Here is an 18,992-nt window from a genome sequence, read left to right as displayed (position 1 = left end):
CACATCTGAAAATTTTAACCAAAGTCTTCAGGTTTACTTCTAGACAATAGGCAGGCGGGTTTGAGGTCTGAGCTAAACCTGCAGGACAGTGGACGCTGAGGGCCAGAGTAAACCATCACTGCTTTAAATAACGCAGAACATAAGCTGACCCAACTGTCCATTAAACAACTTCATTTGAATGGTTTGTGTTTTTTGTTTTACTTTCAGACCAGGACCGGAGAACGCCTGACAAGGGGATGTTGAGACTTCTTCCTCTGGTTGAGAAAAAGCTACACCACATCAGTGATCGCATCTTCTGTTCTTCAACTGAACAAACTGTTTAGACGAGGAAGAAGAACACGATAGAGACGTACAGGGAAGAGCAAGAAACCAGTTTAGCTGTGATAATGAATCATTATTTTCCAACACAATATCAAATCTGTTTTCTGTATCATATGTGACTGAATATGATTATCTGGCACTCGTTTTGTGGCTTCAGCAGCTGTGAATGGATTCATATGATGTTAACGTATTTTTGAAGACACATTTTTATTTATCTTGAATCTCATTTTTCTTTATGCTACTTTATCAACTTTATGCTTTGTCCTCCAATAAAGTGTTTAATAAAGTATGGTGACTATTGTGTTTTGAAAGTGGTGTTTGGTACAGTAAATATAACTTTTTATTTGAGAAATTTTAATTTCTTATTTCTTTAGTTTAATTAACCCTTGTGTGGTGTTCATATTTTTGTTATTCAGCCAGTGTTCGTGGGTCTGGTGGACCCGCTGCATTTTTTGGTTTTTAATTCAACATAATCAAACAATTTATGTTAAAATACTCAACAGATGTTTACTTCATCCCAATTACAAGCAATATAAACAGCCTTTATGGTTAATATTTCCTCTTTAGCTTTGTGAGATCACATTTAAGAATTGCAGCCTTGTGCGGGAACGGCAGGGGTAGAAACAAAACTAATTTTTGCACTCACACTCTCTCACACTTACAATCTCTCTCACACATACACACGCAATACACACACACTCACACACACACAATAACAGCAAGCCCTGGCAGGAGGAGGACAGAGTATAGGTAAATAGGACCTAAAAATTTCCACACTTTTATTAGCCCCGGGTCCAGTGGACCCGAACATCCTGTGTGTAATATAGGGGGGGTGTACAGTGTGTGGTCATTAAAAATGTGTTCTGATATATATTCTTCACAGAAAATGAGCCAAGGCCAATGAGTCTGAGGTTGAAAAAATAATTAATCGTATAATTTTTCTTTTGATAAAAAATGAAAACGGGTCCAACAGACCGGAACACCATACAAGGGTTCATTTAAAAATAACTACATATAATTAATAACTTATAAATAACTACATATAATTAATGACCATGATTCTTTTACTTGGGACATAAAAAATGTAGATCTGGTTAATGATATTTGGGACAACAATGCAACAACAGTTGCACATACTGTACTTGCATGTATGCCAGTTAGCAGTGAAATAAAAGGAAGCTATGTGAATGAAGTGAATGCACCTGCATGAAGAGGCTGCACTGGGCTATCTTGCTATAAATACTTAACACTTAATTGAAGATGATCCATGTTGATCATTCTAGTACATCTACAACTGCTTTTCGAATGAAAGCATATCACTGATGTCAGGCATATAAGCAGCAATCAGAGGGGGGTGAAAAGGAAATGTTGGCACTGTTTTTTTGTTGTTTTACTGAATGGTGCATTACCCTTGTGTAATAGTAATAGTGTGTGTAGATCTGTGCAGATTATACTGCCCTTCCACCCCCAGGGCCCCAGCAATGGCCCCCAGAAGAGCAAACAAATGCACATTTCAAATGACTGTAACTCAATGTCCGGTTAATGTATCAAAGAGAAAATCAGCTGGACAACTACTTATGCTATGTTTAATAAATAATGTTGGCCACAGTTTTCAGACATTTATGGAAAGCTGGCATAAAGGTTATTTTTAAAGTGCTCACAGTAAAATATAAAATTTCAGCCTGTCCCTCATATATGTCATAAAGGTTTGCACAATTAACAAATTTAGATATCCAGTTGTCCATTAAATATATTATTTATTTAACATTTATTGTTTTATTACTAAACGTTTTAAACTACATTACCCACATATCTCTGTCATTATATCAATGGAACAGGAAGCATGGAGCTGTAGTTCATTGAAATGTGCAGACATGCTTAGGGTTAGGGTTAGGATCTGGGGAAAAGGAGTAATTTCTCACAACATAGAAACACTTTATAGTTAGCTTAATGTATAACTAACGTAATAATAACACCAAACCATACTTTGTAACATGAAGCGCCGTTTTATATGGGTTAAATGATAGTCCAATCACAGCGAGCTCTGCGATAAAGTCACAGCCAATAACAACCCAGCTGAACAGATGCGTCACACTTACATGCCCATTTATGGTAAATGATGACAGATCTCTTCTGGTTCCAGCTGCAGGGATAGATACCTTAAATATTTTATATTTAGGCTGTTAAACATGTATGCCTTCTAATTAAATTATAAAACTTGTATTTAAAAACAAAAGACTCCTTTGTGTGGTTACCATCCAAAAACGAGGTCACATGATCAATGACACAAATTTGCTCATTTAATTAGACTGATGCATACATTTGAAAGAGAAACTTTTTTCTAAGCAATGTCCTACAGCAGGATAGTTTTGCAGTATTTTAATTAAAGATAATTACATGTACTAAAATGCTTCTAACATTTACAGTGTATGCATAGTATATTAAAGGTATATCAATTATATTCATATAAATGTAACAAAAGCACAATGAATGGACACAATTTTGAAAGCATATTCCAATATGTAATGTTAAACTGTTTAAAGACAAATGTAGCGCCAAAACTACAGCACAAAAGTATAAAAATCAGTTAATTAAAAATATTCAGATACAGGGGCAATCTATTATAGTGACACATACATTAACATTAAAAAATTGCTATGATGAAGTTATATATTTACAAACCAAGAGATGAGATTCAACTTTGTTATGTGAAAATACATTTGTTTCTTTGCTTTAAAGAACAAATAGGCAAAAACATAAGCACAACATTTTACATTCTCAAATTCCATTCTATATCCTTGTGATTATTGGTCACTTTTATTGTAACTATGCAATGAATATGTCCTTTAGCAAAACTCCTGATGAACACTGACCCTTTTTTATAATGGCATTAGGCTGAAATCAAGTACAGTTTATGAAGCTGAAAAGAGAAAACAAAATGCTTTAACAATATGGAAAAAGATAAATCACTATTTTCAACATTGGTTCTGCATATATCAAAGAGATCACGAGTAGGAGTGGGACTTCACATGAAGACTTTCAGAAACTGAGACAGAGCAAAGGGTGCATCTCGCTGGACACATACGCATGCCCAAACAACAACACCCAAACACAGTGATGAAGAGGACACCACCAGGAGGATGCAGGAGACAGGGAAGACCAAGGAAGACACGGAGACAGATGTTTCACGAAGACCTGAAGAATGTCAGTGTCCCATGGGAAGATGTGGAGAACTTGGCCACGGATTGAATACGTTGGAGGACACTTGTTGCCCAATGTGCCCAGCACAGCACTTGATGACATTGCGAGTTTATCCATAAGCGTGGGATATGTTTTCTGTAAAGAGTGTTGCATAATTAAATGTTAAAAGCATTTTTATGTTATAAGTTCACTGATATGTGGGCATTTCTATGAATAAAAGTATGTCTTTAATAGCAAGCAATAATCATATGAAAATGATTTACATGCAAACGGGACTGTTATCAGCAGTGTAACTGATCTGATTATGACAAAATAATCGAGTATCTGATGTCATGTGACAAGTCAGATAAGCTTTTCCACTCTTGCAAACAGAGGTAGGTTATGAGGTGTGGAGAGACATCATGTATCACTGGAACATTACAGTTTTTTACAATCACTTTGCTACTATTTTCAGAACCTTGATGTCATTTTTCAAAACTCTAGACACAAAACTCAAAACGGTTATCACTTGTAACACAGGCTGTCTAATGTTCAAAACATTGCATTGTGCATTCACATCTTTAAAGAAACCTTGCACTTGCACAATCATTGGTTCAAAAAACAAATTTACTGTGAAATACCATTGAAACATAACTATAGATCACCCACAAACAAGCAACCAATGGTTTCACTGTGTCATTGTTCGTACAATCATTAAATATTGTAGAACAAAATAGGTGATACAGGTTTCATTATAGTACTACATGTACAGTAAATACATCTCTGTAAAAGTACTGCAGTAGTAGAGAGAACACTACAGACACAGTGGAATCATTGAACAAAGTTTGTAATATATTGATGCAAAACACTACAGTACAACCACAGCATAGGTTTATTTGAATCAAAGCTAAAATAATTAGCTATGACATAGAAAAGAAAAGACAGTACTGTAAAACATCAAATGCAGTGTTCTCAAGGTACATATATGTAGCTTTTTGAGTGTCAAAAAGCATTAAAAGGTATGTACCGTTTCTTTTAAAGCTTTTAAAGTTCTTTAAAAACAATATTGTACCCTTGAGGGTACAGCCCCAGTGACAAGTCATTGTACCCTAAAGGTACAATTATGTACTTTATTTTCTGAGAGTGTACACAGTGTCTGATGAAGCATTATGATCAAATATTAGGCTACATCCATGGATATTGTAGTCTAATTGGTTCATGCTCCACGCTAATTGGTGACAATGAATCTCGTTATCTTGAAACTTTCATGATTTACAGTAAACATGGAAGATTGTTTGTCTGTTTACAACTATGCATTAAGAGTAATGCAACAGTTACTTATCATTTTGAGCAGTTGTATCAATTGATAGTTAGATCATTGTAAGGAAATGAATAGACACTCATTTGAAATGTAATGTGTGAATTGTCTTTTGAAATAGTAGTACTTTGATGTTAAGTTGTGTCATATTGAACAGGTGATTTTTGTTGAATGAACAAATTATCTAAGTTTTATGTGTATTGTATCCAAGCAATTGAGAAAAGGGTTAGAGTTTTGAAAAATGTGCATTTTGATCATTGGTTGTGAGTTTTGTGTCTAGAGTTGTGAAAAATGACATCAAGGTTCTGAAAATAGTAACAAAGTGATTGTAAAAAACTGTAACAGACGGGGACCAATTTGCAATTAATATAAACTTTCTGACAGTGTGTGTGACATCCGACAACTTTCCAAGAAGTGGCGCAACTGAAATATCGTGATAAATATGTACAGGAATTGAGGCAGTAGCCAATGACAGCACTAGGAGTAAAAGCTGCAGGATTGTGTACGAGTATACAAATATGTAAGAGTATCATACGAATTTGACAACTTGTTAAATCTTGTGAATTATTAAGACTTTCAGACTATGTTCGTACTGATTGGGCTATGGGTTTTGTGAGAAAAGTTAAGAAACAACAAATGCTTGATAAAATGTTTGATTTAGGGTTAAAACCAACACATACACACCATTGTGAATATTTGCCTTGGCAGCTGTCCGTCTCCTCAAACAATAATGGGCTGACTGAGTCTGAAAGGCCCTTTTGGTCTTTTCAGCTGAAAAAAGAGAAAAGAAAATATCATTATGTATAATATATAGGATTATGTAAAGGAAAAAGTACTGATTTACCTTACAAATATTGGATGTTACATTATAAAGCATTTCACTAGCAAGGACCACGCTACAACTGCACGGAATTAGCTATTAGCTTTGTGAATAAATAAGGGTCGAAGGAAATGGGGAAAGATGTAAATGACGGATCTCCATCTGGCTGATCAGGGAGTCTGACCCGGGAGACTCAGAGTGGGGGCTTCGTCTCGGTAGGCAGTAAGCTGAGTTACTTGAAGACCCCCCTGGATGCAGCCTGTGGAATTAAAATTGAGATGTTAGAGATTGAAGGAGAGAGGATTGGGGTCGGGGGGAAGTGGGATGAATGGATGAGTCGAAAGGGAAGGGGTCGAGTTAGAGGTTGAGGGGGGGGGGGGGGGGTCGGGGGGAAGAGGGATGGATGGATGAGTTGGAAGGGGAAGGGGGGGGGGGGGGGTCGAGCGCTAGAGGTGGAAGGGTAGGGGTGGGGGGGGTTCGAAAAAACTGAGACGAACGGTGTGGTGAAGGTGGGTTCCGTGTATATATACAGACGGGGAGAGAGAGCTGATTAGTTGAGATGTGGTCCTGCTCCCGAACTTCAATTAACTTGTTAACTACATTAAAAGCATGGCAAGTGTTGTGGTTAATATGCATTTACAACAAATATCACTTTAAAACTATCAATCAATACTGAGGTAAAAGCATGGTAAGTTTTGTGGTTACTGTTGACTTGCGTTGGAGTTATCCGTGGTCTCACCACAGACTCACTCCGTGCTCCTATCACAGATTTTAGTTCTGACTAGCCAAGCGAGCAATAGGTGTAAACCGCCATCAAGCTGGATTTTATGATGACAGGACGAGACAAAATGTCAAGTTAATAACATGCCATTGCAACACAGTTGACCTAAAGCTTATAAGTTCCTAAACAAGCCAGAAACATTACATCGTCCATGAGTGAGGTCCGGTTGTTGCGGTCCGTGGTGCCATCACGGGACTTTGGTTAGGCTAACTGAAATTTTATGATGACAGGACAATGCAATAGCTACAATAACGGATGCGGCCACGGATATAACTCCAACGCAAGTCAATGACACTGACCTTCCGTGGTCCACACACGGATACCCGTTTCAATGACGGAATACAGAACTCACTCAACGGACGTGCTTTCTTATTTGGAAACGCAACATTTGAAGTATTTGTTTCTTTTCCAACATCAAATGCCATAATGACGTTAACTTGCGTTGGAGTTATATCCGTGGCCGCATCACGGAATTTGGGGCGATTCCGTGATGGCTCCACGGATTTTGAGTTAAGGGCCCATGGACATTTCACGGAATCCTGAGACCAGGTTGGTGGAGATCAGACATCAGAGGAGACGTGACCGTGTGTGTGTGTGTGTGTGTTTGTGTGTGTATTTCTGTGTGTGTGTGTGTGTGTGTGTGTGTGTGTGTGTGTGTGGAGATCAGACATCAGAGAAGACGTGTGTGTGTGTGTGTGTGTGTGTGTGTGTGTGTGTGTGTGTGTGTGTGTGTGTGTGTGTGTGTGTTGCGTGTGTTTGTGTGTGTGTGTGTGTGTGTGTGTGTGTGTGTGTGTTTATGTGTGTGTGTTTCTGTGTGTGTGTGTGTGGAGATCAGACATCAGAGGAGACGTGACCGTGTGTGTGTGTGTGTGTCTGTGTGTGTGTGTGTTTCTGTGTGTGTGTGTCTGTGTGTGTGTGTGTGTGTGTGTGTGTGTGTGTGTGTGTGTGTGTGTGGAGATCAGACATCAGAGGAGACGTGACCGTGTGTGTGTGTGTGTGTGTGTGTGTGTGTTTCTGTGTGTGTCTCTGTGTGTGTGGAGATCAGACATCAGAGGAGACGTGTGTGTGTGTGTGTGTGTGTGTGTGTGTATATGTGTGTGTGTGTGTGTGTGTGTGTGTTTCTGTGTGTGTGTGTGTGTGTGTGTGTGTGTGTAGATCAGACATCAGAGGAGACGTGACCGTGTGTGTGTGTGTGTGTGTGTGTGTGTGTGTGTGTGTGTGTCTGTGTGTGTGTGTGTGTGTGTGTGTGTAAAATTAGGTAGATAGTAAGGTAGAACAGTCAGCCTATGTGTATTAGTATGTAGATACAATGGGTTATCCCACCGGTCACTATTGTTGCCGTTGACATGTTTGTGAGTTCTATGAACACATTAAACAAAGTTGAGTAATTGCAAATGCATATATCAATACTAGACACCTTAAACATGATGTGTACCAAAAATCTATGTCCTATCTTTATGTTAACAAACTTTACCACCCTTTTCTTTGGGAGCTTTCTTGCTGCCATCCTTTTCTCTTGGCGCAAACAGGAAATAAACAGCTCTGGTCGTGTGACAATTTACAGTAAACATGCGACACTGCACATATTTCATTGAGACCCTTTAATATTTCAATATCTGCTGGAAATGCATTGATAGATCATTCAGTAACATTTTTATAGCCTTAGAAATGAAACATTTTTTTATGGTCACTATTGTGACCGTTGGGATTAAATAATGTAAATGTATCTTAAAGCTGTTGATCTCAGACTAATAAGCATGTTTCTTCACAGCTGTTTAATGTCCACCAGATGAAGCTGGAGAGCAGGAGAGACGAACTCCACAGCTAACCGAACGCTTCCCAAACATTGTTCTGCTTATGGGAACATTAAAATGTCCAGTTTTCTTAATGTTAGAAGAACGTTTTTTTTAAGGTTAGGATGATGTTCCTGAAACATTCTTTAAACTTATTTTTTTATTAACAACTCAACATCTCAACAGTAAATTCCTCTTCAAAAACGTTACTGATTAATATACTAATATATTAAATAATCATGGAGAACTTTATAATGACATTATATTCATTTTGGTATTAATCTGTTTGATTTGGTGAAGGTCTAATACAAGTCAGTTATTAAAGAATAAATGAAAAAGACCAAAAGCATTTTCAGTAAACTATCCCGTACACCAAGAACAGTTACAAGATTGAATATATTGTAAACAAAAATTTGTTAATTTTAACTTCATTTATTTCAAATACCTTCATATGCTTACTTATAAAAGATCACACAGTTTGGTGAATGTGTTGGTGAGATCAGATGTACATTTATTTTGTAATGGATATTTTGGTCTTGACATCTACATCAGTTGGGCAAGATCAAGCAAGATTATAGTTTTTATTTTACATTACATTACAAAACAGTAACACATACAATAAAAAGGGCAATTCAAATGAATAATTTCACAAGAAATAAACAGAATCTAAACTCCAGAACAAGTGGTTCATTAAAAAAAGACAAATAGAGTTTATCCAATGTCATACAGAACCAGAAAAATGACAATCAAGCAGTTGCTCGTCAAAAAATGAAATGAAATCTTTCAAAAACCTAAATTCACTGCTTTCAAACACTTTCTGCATGATTTTATTAGTTGGCACTTTAAATTTAGTTCAGACTGTTCTTAAATTGAGCAGCTGTGACTCTCATCGTCTTAATACATTCCAAAGTTTCCTCTGCTGTTGCACCTGCGATTTTGTTACCAAACGTTTCTAATAGATCATCCCTAGCTTTTTTTAGTTTCCCATGCAGTTTGATAGTTTTGTCAATTTTCTTATTTTTGTCAGAATCCTTCTGAGAATTTTTTATTTCGTTAATCTTTTTGTCGATTGGGTCCATGAAATCATCTGTGATCTCCTTAGTTTGACTCATGCTGTTATTCTCATTCAGCTCATCTAATTTAGCAATGTCAGTTTTAGACTTCAGTTCCTGCAAATGCCTGAAATATCAAAACATTTTTCATAAGTAGACAGCTCTGGATATTTGTTTTGTCTGTTTTATGGTTTAACAGCCAAATGGCACATATTATATTAAGCATTATTCACATTGTAATTGTCATGCTGTACTTTTGCACTATAGCAAACTAACAACACTATAAAACTCCACAATAAAGGCTCCTTTGTTAACATTAGTTAATTCATTGGCTAATAGAGGCTGTGTTCTAGTTTTATGTCCTTCTCTTGATAACTTCTCTCCGTCTCAGATGTACATCATTGCTAACGTTACACCAGTGTCCTTTACTGGCAGAACCTGCGCTAGTCCAACTCACTGAACTAGAATCATTTGTTTTATGCATCGTTCATGCTTGGGGTGTTGAATAAAATATTTTTAAAATGCACTGATAAAAATGATGATAATAATAGAATGATCTATGTAAAAACGAAATCTGCAATTGCAGTTATTCGCGGAATTATCAACTTTACGTGGGTTGTGCTTCGGCACGATCTCCAATGTTTTGTGGAGAGTGTGCAGCTCTCAGTCGCCGCCGGTGTGGATACTGTCATTCTCAATCACAGATTCTACTTTTTGGAAATATGACCAACATAAGAATTTTCACCGGAAAATGTCGTCTGAACAAGTAAGTAACATCCACTTTTTTTCTGACCAACTAAGGGGAAAAAGCATTGCATTAAATCTAATGAATGCTTATCATATCACGCCAAACCGTGCAAATTATACTTTGTTCACAAATGATTAATTTTAACAACATCAGCATTGTGTGACTACATTTAATGCCCTCCCGATATTTATCCTTGTGTTCGCACGGGCCGGTTGCAGTCTCTCTTTTTCTGTAGCCACTCTGAAGTCTGAAGTCTTTCGTGTTTTACAACGAGTGAATCTCGTCACTGGTGATTGTCGTTTTAACCTTTCTGGATCCGCCATCAAATTGATAAGTGTAATTATATCAAGTGCTGTGAGAAAAGGCTATAAATCTCCACCTCCAGCATCCTCACACTCATAGCCGACTAGCCGAGACTCTTCTTTATGTGGACAGATGTGACGTAATGACGCAGACATGCTTGAATTTCCCGCGAAATTAAAAACATTATTACAAGCTTACCGTATTGAATTGAGCTACGGCAAGCAGAGAGTGTTGAACACTGGCTGGTGATGTACTTGCTCAAAAAATTTATTTTGGATAATTTTGAACCCAAAAAATTACGGACTGCAGCTTTAACTAAGAGCTGTAATAATAGTCAATGTTAACTAATGTAATTAATTAATGTTAACAAATGAAACCTTGTAAATGATTTACTCATATTTATAATAATCAGTTGATTATAAAGTTAATAAAGATAAAGTCGAAGCTTTGAACGATAAATACTTACACTTCTGAAGACCACCGTGATCCCATGTCTGACCACAGCCATGTGTGTATGTTCTGACCTGAAAACCATGAAGATATCCATGACCACAATCCCATGTCTGTTGCTGTAACTGCTGCAAACAGAAGTAAAGTGATAACTTTAACTCAATGTATGTCATAGTCTGATTTATAGTGAAGATACTACAAGTATGTAATGATTTTGTGTATTTATTGAAGTTGAATGTCACATTCTTTGTTCTGTATTCCTGCAAGGATCTATGCATAAGATATGTTCACTCCTTGTACACTTGTGTCGATGACAATGCTATCTAACGACCAATTCGTACGGCAAATTCATACTTTGGGCAACTCGAAAAATATGAATGATTTGGCAAAAATCTAAAAAATTCGTATGAGTGAGGTTGTATGAATTCGTACAATTATCCACCTCGTAAAATTCATACGATCAGGTTGGTCAATGACATGACAATAAAGTAAAGGAAATCCCATCAATGTTAGAAAATTAAAGAATTTCAATGTAATTAATCCATGATGCAAAGATAAAAGCCATAACTCATAAACTGCTAAATGAAATGGAGACTCACGCTGGACTGAAGGATAATGTCAAACACTGTGATCAGAGACACTGCTTGATAAGGTCACCAGTCTGTGTGTGTGTTCAGATCTGTCAAACACACTGAGAAAAATCACCATGAGAAAAACATCTACAATTCAAAAGTTATCAATCTTTATTTCACCTGCTGAATTAAAACCACTCACTGACTGTACGGTTTCAAAATCATTCATCTGTATTATTCCCAAATCATTTGTTGTTTTTGAAAATATCCTATTAGTTAAATTAAATAAATCAATAAATTAAAATGTTTATTTTTAACTAATCAATTACCTAGGCATGGCAAGGCAAGTTTATTTATATAGCACATTTCATACACAATGGCAATTCAAAGTGCTTTACATATAAGAAATTAAAATAATAAAAAGAAATAAGAATAATTAAAACAGTTTAGAAAAATAAAATACAGTACAGTACAAACAGTCGGACGAACAGCGGCACAGTGCTCATTCAGTAAATGCATAGCTAAACAGATGTGTTTTGAGTCTGGATTTGAAAGTGACTACTGTAGGAGCACGTCTGATCTCCTCTGGAAGCTGTTCCAGCATAATAGCTAAAAGCGGACTCGCCATGCTTAGAGTGAACGCTTGGTATTTCTAGCTGATATGATCCTAGTGATCTGAGTGTTCTGTTGGGTTTATATTCAGTGAGCATATCTGCAATGTATTGAGGTCCTAGGCCATTGAATGATTTATATACCAGTAATAATACTTTAAAATCAATCCTAAATTTAACTGGGAGCCAGTGTAAAGACCTGAGGACTGGTGTGATATGTTCATATTTTCTGGTTCTGCTCAGAATCCTGGCGGCAGCGTTCTATGAGCTGCAACTGTCTTATGGTCTTTTTGGGAAGGCCAGTGAGGAGTCTGTTACAATAATCCACCCTGCTGGTGATGAAAGCATGCACAAGTTTCTTAGCCTGGTTAAAACCAGACCATTCTCAGTAGTAACTGAGTTATGGTCTGGCAAAGCTCCATAGACAAATAATTTCCAAAAGGACGTCACCAACGGACATCGCTCAATCAGAGCGATCGTCATCATGTAAAGCCAAGTTACACTACGCCATAAAAGTATGTACTCTTTTTGTGAAGAAAAGGTATTTACTTTTGAATTTGTAGCAAAAAAGTAGGCAAGCTTTGGGACATACAACTTTGTCATCTTTATCGGACGGATCTGTCGCGTGCATCCTATCACGTAAACTGCCCTGTCAATCATCTTGTCTCAGTTAAAATCCTCTATTAAATCTAATTTAATTTCCTACCGTTTTAGAGAGAAATGTAGTAGCACGTTCATCTGCCAGTGGGTCTTTCATGGAGACTGTCCTCATGTGTTTGCAATTTGAATATAATAATGCATTTAAAAGTTGAACGGATGTCACTCAAATGCCTCTGGGCGGAGTGGGCGCAATTGGATAGACCTAAAACCAATCAGAGCGATCGTCATCGTGTAAAGCCCGCCTCAACGTTTCTGATTGGTGCCGCGATTTCTCGGCCATGGAAATGGGCTTGAATGAGCTCTTTGCCAGACTACTTCTCGAGCAAATCTGAATTTGCCGGAAGTTGTCTGGGTTTTCCCAGGCTACAAGTTTCTCTAAGTCTTGTCTGGAAACAAAGCATCTTATTCTTGCAATATTTTTCAGATGATAGTATGCTGATTTAGTTATTGCTTTGACATGACTACTGAAACTAAGGTCTGACTCTAGTGACACACCAAGATTCCTGACTTGATTTTTAGTTGTTTGACCCCTAGAGTGAAGGTATGCGTTCACCTTGAGAACTTCATCTTTGTTTCCAAACGCAATGACTTCAGTTTTGTCTTTGTTTAACTGAAGAAAGTTTTGACACATCCAACTGTTGACTTCATCAATGCATTGGCACAGGGAGTCAATGGGGCTGTAATCATTAGGTGATAGGGCTAAGTAGATCTGTGTGTCGTCTGCATAGCTGTGGTAAGCAATTTGGTTCTTTCTCATTATTTGGCTCATTGGGAGCATATACAGGTTGAACAGGAGTGGCGCAAGAATTGAGCCTTGAGGGACTCCGCATGTCATGGATGTCCACTCAGACTTATGGTCTCCTATACTCACATAATAACCTCTCCCATCTAAGTATGACCTGAACCATTTTAGGACAATCCCAGAAAGCCCCACCCAGTTTTCCAGCCTGTCAGGAAGTATGTTATGATCGACAGTGTCAAATGCAGCACTGAGGTCGAGTAGTACCAGCACTGATAATTTGCCTGAATCAGTATTTAAGCGAATATCTTTTATTATCTTTATGAGCGCTGTCTCTGTGCTGTGGTGCGGTCGGAAACCAGATTGAAAATTGTCAAAGGATCCATTCAAGCTCAAGAATTTGTTCAGCTGATTGAAGACAACTTTTTCAATGATCTTGCCTATGAAAGGAAGATTTGAGATCGGTCTATAGTTGCTTAATGGTCTTATCCAGATTGCTCTTTTTCAGGAGGGGCTTGACAACTGCAGTTTTCAGGGAGTTTGGAAAACTCCCAGAGCGAAGTGAGGCATTTACCACTTCTAGAAGATCTGCTTCTAAACTGTTTAACACACTTTTGAAAAAAGATGTGGGAAGTGTGTCAAGAGCGCAGGTTGATGTTTTAAGGTGCTGTACGGTTTCTTCCAAAATTTTGGCATCAATTTCTTTGAAATCAGACATAGTAACTACTTTCTCAGGTGGTCTGATCTGTCTGACCTCAGTGCAACTCAAGGATGTGCTGATCACCTTTCTGATATTATTGATTTTCTCAGAGAAGAAAGAAGCAAACTCACTGCACTTGTTGTCTGAGAGCATTTCACTGGGAATCTGGCTTGGAGGGTTTGTCAGTCTCTCTACAGTAGCAAAAAGAGTGTGTGTGTGTTCTTTAAATTGCTGTTTATAATATTTGAGAAGAAAGTATGTCTAGCTTTGCCTAGTTCCATATTGAAAGCATGAAGGCTGTCTTTGTAGATGTTATAATGGACTACAAGTTTTGTCTTCCGCCACATGCGCTCTGCTTTTCTGCATTGTCTTTTCATATTTTGCACTGCTGTTGAGTTTCTCCAAGGTGCTTTTTGTCTGCCACTCTTCTTCCTGACTTTCACAGGAGCAATATCATAAATTACACTTTTAACTTTTGAGTTAAAAGAATCAAGGAGAAAATCAACAGAGTCTGCAGATATGCTTGGTGTTAAGGATATAGCCTTCATAAATAGTACACTAGTGTTCTCATTTAAGCATCTCTTGACAGACACAGATCTCGCTTCAGTGGCAGGAGAGATCAATATATCAAAGAAAATACAGAAATGATCAGACAGTGCTACATCCTTAATAACAATCGATGAAATGTTTAGACCCTTACTGATAAGTAAATCTAGAGTGTGTCCACAATTGTGTGTGGGTCCATGTACATGCTGAGTCAGATCAAATGTTTTTAAAACAGTTTTGATTTCCTTTGCCATATTGTTTTCTGCACTATCTATGTGAATGTTAAAATCTCCAGCAATGGCAAAACAGTCAAACTCTTCAAGTCAAAGGTAATTGTTGATAACAGTTCTGTAAAGTCCTCAGCAAAGGCTGGAGAGTATTTTGGAGGCCTGTAAATAATGATAAGTAAAATGTGTGGAGCACCTTTTAACACAATACCCAGATATTCGAAAGACGGGTTATTCCCAAATGATATTTGCTTACATTGATATCTTTAAAAAGAGCAGCTAGACCCCCACCTCTCTTACCAGCTCTGCAGACACTCATAAAAGTAAAGTTAGGGGGGGCTGTTTCATTGAGGACTGTTGCACTGCAGCTGTCTTCTAGCCAGGTTTCATTTAGAAGCATAAAATCCAGATTGTTTGTGGTTATTAAGTCGTTGACTAGAAGTGATTTATTTTTAAGTGAGCGGATGTTAAAGAGTGCTAACTTAACAGTCTTACTTTTTGTCCCCACATCAATCTTAGTTTGACGTGTAATAGGCACCAGATTAGTTGGGTTTGCTGTACGGCTATTGAAGGCCTTAGACTTTCTATCTTGTAATAGAACAGCAATAGAGAAAGATACAGGCACACTGGGTTCCCGCTTGTTCTGTAAACATTTGAGAAAGTTACTGTTATCATAGCGGGGACCCAGCACATATCACTGAGACCTGGTATCAGTTGTTTTTGGTTCACCTCGAGCAGATGGAGGAGGGTGTGGGCCCTGGCGTTGTGGCAGAGGCCGAAGAGCTCTCACAGGAGGAGGGGGAGGGCGAGCTGGGCCCGCAGCCTTTGGTGCGGGCTAAAGCAACATCACTTTTTTAACGTCATTTCAAATCAGCGTTGATGCATCAACACTGACTCAACATTGTTTCAATGGTTGCATGCTATCTGGGTAATCTCTATCTAGCCAGTTTTTTCCTTCTAAATATTTTATTGAGATTGAGTGTAATTGAGTATATAGCCCACAGTTAAACTTATGATCTCCGGTGTTATTTTGAGTGTTTTAGACAAAATGAAACGCAACTATAATGAATAAACATTTATTTGACTTGACTGAAGCGTGCCGCGCTATTAGTCATGTGAACGGTGTGGAATAGCAATAAGTCAATGGGGAATTACACGGATAAAAACAGACAAAAATAGAGGGTTTTTTTTAAACTCAACTAACTCCATCAGAGTGATGGATATGCTAATAGGCTATTGCAACTTCTATCTATCATGTTACAGTGCATGTAATCTTATAGATTACATTAATACTATAATGGATGATAATAGCACTAATTTGGGCAGTGTCATTGGAGATAAAATAGGCTACAAAATTCATTTCCAGTATTGCAAATCTTTGAAGCTGCCAGGAGAAAAAAATGTTATGGCCCATAATGTAAAATATTTAATGTTTAAATTCATCCACTATTATTATGGAATATGTCATACAGATTTTATAAAATCATATAATTTGTGGATAATGTAATAGGTAATCGCGCCCGTGCGTGTTTCAACTTTTCATGAGTAATCGAAATCTACTACAGCGCATGCATGTTGTTAAAACGTCAACTACGTATTTGATAATGACGTCATCGCGATACACACTTCAGTCTCAACAGACCAATCAAATATCTCTGTGGAAACGGGTCAGTAAAATCTGGGCCACTAACAGATTGTAATGTTAACACCGAAAACAAACACGTTTCAAACAAAGTCAAAGTCTGGGCTTTCTAAGGATAAGTAGCCTAGTGTGTTTCTATTCCTAATAGTTGTTGAGCACTCGACTCTTTTTATGCGATAATGTCTGATCGGTGCAGAGATCTGTAGCCTATTCAGCAATAAACTGGAAGATCTGCTACAGCAATCTGTCAGCGCCACATTAAATCACATCAAAACAATATTTATTGTTTGAATTTCATGATAAAAATGGCATCGTTTGTTTTTAGAAAGTATAACATAAAACAAAACAGGCACACGCAAAAAAAAAAAAAAAAAAAAAAAAAGGCCAATTGTCAAGTTTCTCTAAAGGGCTCATTTTGAGTACAAATGATACTTACTTACTCTAATCATATTGCCTAATCACGAGCTAACGCTTATTTCTATTACAATAAATTATTATATAGGCTACATCAAGAGTAGCCTAGCCTATACGTAGGCTACTTGGTTTCGGTTTCGTTTTTGTCAGGTTTTCAGTGCGTCACTTAATCCTCACAAATTCAATCTCAAATACACAGTTATTGCAAACTGTACACTAGTAACCCATCACACTATACTAACCTGGTTGCAGTCTTGATCGAAGCTCTTCTGTATTTTGCGTCCTAAAGAAAAATGAAACAGAAGCTCGAGCTTGAAGTCCACAAGTTGAAACGGAGTTTTAAAGCGCGACGATAGAAACGAAATTATACTAAACATACGCAACTGATATATTCTATTTAGTTTTAAACCATTTTCGTAACATAAATAAAAGGCAAATAATGTTTTTAAAAATTAATCAAAATGAACAACATCAATCTTTCAATGCTCCGCCCTTCTTCTTCTTTCTCCCTTCTTTGAGTCCCGCCTCAAATGAGGAAGAACAGAAACAACCGGAAGAACAAAATACACATGAAAATGATGTTTCAAGATGTATAATGACTAGTTTAGTTTAGTTTAGCTTAATTGGCGCTTTTTTCCGCACACGAAAAATGACATTACAGAGACAGTTCATGTTTTAAGGCTCAAAATGAGTGAACAGACTTGCTGACTTTATTAACTTTTTCAGCATCATTGCAGGTTCACTGAAGGACACTGATTTTACTGATTACAATTAAACACAAATACAAACCCATAGTCTAAGATAAACTATATTTAAACTCGATTATAAAATTTGTAAATAAAAACAATTACAAAAACAAGAGTAAACACTCTCTAAAACATTAAACTTGAAACATTTGCAAAAAGGCCTAAAACTATTTAGTAGGGATGGAGAACTGACGCCTCTTAAATCTTTGAAGCTTTTCACTGATTGTTTCGGGAAAGTTTGGAAGCCTCCGATTGTGAGAGTGAAAACACTGACATCTTGATGAAAGTAATATTTACTGCATGTCATACACCAGAATGCACTGCTCCGTTTCTGGACACTGATGTGGTTATTCCCAGAGACATCTTTATAATGTCTATCCAACAAACTCTACTTTTGTTGATCTTTCGAGCATTATGTGTATTTTGCAAAGTTGAGGTAGAAACTTTGCTTCATTTAGTACTATTAAAAGGGTTAAATCTCTTTGTGAGAACTTGCATTGTTATCTTTCTCCTTTTATAAAATATAAAATAAAATATGAAACTTTTTACTGAAATTATATATATATATATATATATATATATATATATATATATATATATATATATATATATATATATATATATAGGCTAAATGTTTTTTTTTGTTGTTGTTTTTTTTTTTCTGGGACTATGCTATTGACCTTTATGCTAATTTCTTTCTGTTGCATTGTAAAAATTGTATTCACAAAAACAGGTTTCTCAATACTTTGCCTAGATTTTATGTCTTTATCATTGAGAACTTGTTGTAACATCTCCTAAACTCATTGATAACAATAAGAACAACAACTTTCTTAAGAATTATGATGATATTATTACCGGTTGAGGTCCCAATTTTTTTTTTTTTTTTCTTTCTCTTTCCTTTTCATGTGATGTCAATGCATTCAATGCAGTGCTGTTTCTTTTCTTGCAATAATAATAATAAATAAATAAAAAATTCCCAGAGACATAATAAATACAAAGACGGTCATTATCATGGATACAATGCTGCGTTCCAGGCAGGTCTTTGAGCACGTAAATCACGACTTCAAACCACGACTCACGACTTTGTAGCGTTCCAGGACAGTCACGCCAAACTACCAGAGCAAAAGGAATTTTTCATAAGCATGATCAATGCTGTCAAGTTCAGGTTTACGTCACCTTAACATTTCCATGCGGCAATACACTTTCACAACATACTTATTGTTTCAGACACATAACATTTTAATACATAATCGTGTGTGTATTATCATTGTTATATTATTATTAATTTGACTGCAACGTTGTATTGTCCTAAAGTGTATTCTCACCGTGTACCGCCTGCAGAAACACTGCATCGACGACTATTTGGCCA

General features: G+C 36.9%; 1 protein-coding gene and 1 long non-coding RNA gene across 3 annotated transcripts in view; one reads left to right on the top strand and one right to left on the bottom strand.

The window, feature by feature from the left end:
• LOC307156318 (serine/threonine-protein kinase Nek4-like) overlaps positions 1 to 18,992 on the top strand; it is a gene marked incomplete at its 3' end in the record, with an annotated part of 945,281 nt that overhangs the window by 582,714 nt on the left and 343,575 nt on the right. The window lies entirely within an intron of this gene.
• Positions 2,313 to 17,412, bottom strand: LOC307155547. Of its 2 annotated transcripts, XR_013820524.1 has the most exons (5): positions 17,120 to 17,409; positions 11,366 to 11,457; positions 10,783 to 10,894; positions 5,504 to 5,590; positions 2,313 to 3,657 (listed from the first exon to the last, which is right to left on the bottom strand). It is a non-coding gene; the product is annotated as an uncharacterized lncRNA (long non-coding RNA). The 2 variants fall into 2 exon arrangements; XR_013820523.1 differs by lacking the exons at positions 2,313 to 3,657; positions 5,504 to 5,590 and adding an exon at positions 8,010 to 9,392 and having other exon boundaries at positions 17,120 to 17,412.

Source organism: Squalius cephalus (genome assembly GCF_949319135.1).
Source record: "Squalius cephalus genome assembly, chromosome: 3".
Lineage (NCBI taxonomy): Eukaryota > Metazoa > Chordata > Actinopteri > Cypriniformes > Leuciscidae > Squalius > Squalius cephalus.
The sequence above is the reverse complement of the archived record's forward strand: the minus strand, read 5'-3'. Positions and strand labels throughout refer to the sequence as shown.